Source organism: Hippocampus comes, unplaced genomic scaffold, assembly GCF_001891065.2.
Source record: "Hippocampus comes isolate QL1 unplaced genomic scaffold, H_comes_QL1_v1.1 scaffold57, whole genome shotgun sequence".
NCBI lineage: Eukaryota > Metazoa > Chordata > Actinopteri > Syngnathiformes > Syngnathidae > Hippocampus > Hippocampus comes.
Window position 1 is genome coordinate 2,516,767 of NW_017805039.1, and position 3,467 is coordinate 2,520,233.

General features: G+C 42.9%; 1 long non-coding RNA gene across 1 annotated transcript in view; it reads left to right on the plus strand.

The window, feature by feature from the left end:
- Positions 1–2,852: 2,852 nt before the first annotated feature.
- Positions 2,853–3,467, plus strand: part of LOC109512532 (uncharacterized) — a 26,711-nt gene continuing 26,096 nt past the window's right edge. The window contains exon 1 of the long non-coding RNA XR_002167551.1: positions 2,853–2,882. This is a non-coding gene — a long non-coding RNA (uncharacterized LOC109512532). The remainder of the gene's footprint in view (positions 2,883–3,467) is intronic.

The window sequence follows — 3,467 nt, forward strand, 5'->3', positions numbered from 1 at the left end:
TCGCTACCGTGTTAGCATACGAACTGGACTGCGGACCCTTTGTATAGATTATTGGATCATAAATGAAAAAAACTAATCATCAAAAAATGTCTCGCAACTCACTAAACTCTGAAATTGAGGCACTTATAAATCCGAGATACCACCGTATTAAAATTAACAACACGATATCAGTTCTCGCCCATTTTTATCATTTGTCTACTCTGAGGGCTGACCTCGTAAAGCAAGCCCCAAGTACGACATGTCCTATTCGGTTAAACAACCTCTAGACGAATTCGGAATGCTTCCAATCATTTTGTCATCTATTCACGTCACCCCAGGAACCATTTTTCACCAGCGGGAGAGCAAGGACGCCCGCAAATGCTACAAAATTGAACCGTTGGCGGTCGTCACGACACAACAGCAAAATGTCCGCCGAATCACGTCCGCGCGAGCGTTAACGTGACCGATGGTCTTCGGACCGCGCCGCCGCATAGCGGATGATGTAGCGCCGCCGCCCGCCGTGGGAAATGAGCTCATAAGTTAACCATGTAAAGAAGGCTGAGAAAACAGCATGCGCAAGTAATGAAAGCCATCAAACAATACGGCCTCGGCGAGAGGCTGAGCCGTCGCATGTCGGCGCCGGTGGAATGGCCGCGGGAGCGTTTTACAATATTCATCTTCTCATAATCTGACGGCACGGTGACTGATCTCTCGACAGTGACTCTGTGGCGCGCGAGTGGCGATTATACGATGAAAGCCATCTTTGCATTCAGACGGAGCTCGCGGGGAAAGTGAATGGAGCGAAGCTCGTTTTTCAGTCGAGGGTCTTTTGTTGTTGTGTTTGTTTGTGTACGTGTAGCCCGCAGGTCAACTTTGCAAATGTCATCCTGGGAATTGTGGGGGTTTTTTTTTCCACCCGCCTCCCCATTTGTTGCCACTCATCTTTAATGGGTTATGTCATCTGTTGAGCCACTACAAAAGTGTTAGGACACCTACAGGCATCTCTGTCTCGAAGCTTTGTTTGATGTCTTTGTTGAATCACCTTTTTGAAAACTTGCCAGTTTAATATTGCAACTTAACACTTATAGGCATAACTCAAAAAGCCATAACTTAAAATAGCTGCAAATCTGCCATTTTTGGTTTGAATTTGGCATTTTAAGGTCACTTTTAAGGTGATTCTTCAATGTTCTGAATATTTGGAACAGTTTTATTTTGCAACATGAACATTGGTACACTGTGTCACTGACGGGGGGAATTTTTGCCATTTCCACAGGAAAACAGTTTCAAGATGTTTTTTTTTTTTTTTTTTATTCTGATAGCTCCCAAAATGAACACACATTTACTCGATGCAACAGAAAGAGTATCAGAACCAATTTTGATGCCTCACCACGAAATACAAAATACTAATACAGTCAAACATCGGTTTTCGAACGTCTCGGTTCTCGGCCAATTTGGTTTTCGACCAAAAATTTCGAGTTTTTTATGCCTCGGATGATGAACAAATTTCGGTTCTCGAACAAACTGAGCGCACTCGAATGCACCACTTGACTCCTCTTGCCTTCATTACACGAGGAGGTGACGCTTCCTCGTGTCGCTTTCCATTGTGAGCAGACGTGTTCAATAAACTTTTTTTTTTTTTTTTTTTTAAACCGCGTGGTTTCGGTTTTCAAACAGCCTTCTGGAACGGATTATGGACAAAAACCGAGGTTTGACTGTAATTCAACTCCATCAGGTATAAATACTGTCTGTACATTGTGTGTGGAATTAAAATATTTTAAGCCTTGATATAATCAAGTAGAGCGATCGATATCGATTATGTTAACCCGATGTCTATGTTCCATATGTGGTTCCATTCCACCCCTGCAAAACATGTTAAGGCCCTGGAATAAAAAAAAAAAAAAAAAAAAAACAAAAAAAAAAAAAAAGCCAGCGGGGGAAAAAAAAAAAGGTAATAAAACTGAGTAAGCAAGCGAGTTGTCTGATTTATGGCGGTGGCCTGAATGGGTCATGTCCATAAATGAGTGAAATGGAGAAACATAAACAGTGAATTCAAGACAAGCCGCCACTGTCTTTTGTGTGTGTGTGTGTGTGTGTGTGTGTGTGTGTGTGTGTGTGTGTGTGTGTGTGTGTGTGTGTGTGTGTGTGTGTGCGCGCGTTGTGTGCAACACAAACAACACAACGTGTGTAAATCATCAATAGGGACTCGTCAAAGTGTGTTTATTCATGTCGTGACCCACATATGCTCCCTCGGAAGGCCTCATCAAAAGCCTTATTGTCCTCCCTCCTCTTCCTCCCTCCTCCCTCCAGCTCGCCTTGCCGGCTCGGTCTCTCTCGGGTTCCTTTTATACGCCGATCTCCGCATTGTGAGACAGCCACGCCGCCCCCTTTTTCCTGTAACAACCCCCGCCGCCCACACCCGCTCCCCCGCGCCGTAAAGTGAAACCCGCCAATAGCGGGCTGGTGTCGAGCTGACAGTGGCCGTCACTCAGCATGTGGACGCGGCTCCATCTCCATCCGCGGTCACGCGGAGTTCAAGACTCCTTTCGTCAAAGATAAAAAGCAGGCCCCTTTTTTCCTCTGAGGAAAATAGCACTTTGTTTTCTTCATCAGACTTCAATTTCAGCCATTTTTTTTTCTTGACACTTAGGGCCTTTTTCTTTTCAGAAAATGTTCTTTATGATTTGAATATTGCAAATGCATTCCCAAAGCATATGTTTTCACTTATAATGCGGCGGTAAACTGATTTTGTGTTCATATTTTGTTTCATTAAGGGAAGAAGTCCATCCATCCATTTTCCGATCCGCTGTATCCTCACAAGAGCCGCGGGGGGTGCTTGGAGCCTATCCCAGATGTCTCCGGGCAGTAGGCGGGGCACACCCGGAACCGGTTGCCAGCCAATCGCAGTAAGTGGAGAAGTTTGGTGACATTAAAAAGAAAAAAAATTAAAATTAAAAATGTCAGTCGTGACGTCATCTTATGAGTGACTTGAGGGAAAAAAAACAATTGACAATTTGGAAAGCTCTCACTGAGACTTTTAATTTGATGTTTCCTTTTAACCAGTGAACTTTGACCTCAGGCGATCTTCTTTAATTCAAATTTCATTGCCACCCAAAAATAATGAGTTGATTGGCTGTCTACCTAGTATATTTCCTGCAAGTTTGAAGACGATGGGATGAAAATATATCGATATATATTTTTAATTGGGACACCCTGTGACCTTGGCCTGTGACCTTCATAATTTGGTACTTACAAAGTTCCAAAACCAAAAAAATATGTTGACTAGCCCATATTGTGGTGCTTTTTTATATTAATGAGAGAGCAAAGGTCCCAAAAGGTTTCATACATGCTTTATTGTTTTTAAATTTGCTATTAAAAAAAGTTAATCATGCATGACCTACGTGGGAGTCACTCTCGGCGGGTGTGTTAAAAAAAAAAAAAAAAAAAGGCAACCCGCCCATGTCAAATTGTCTCAGATTTTTTTTTTTTTT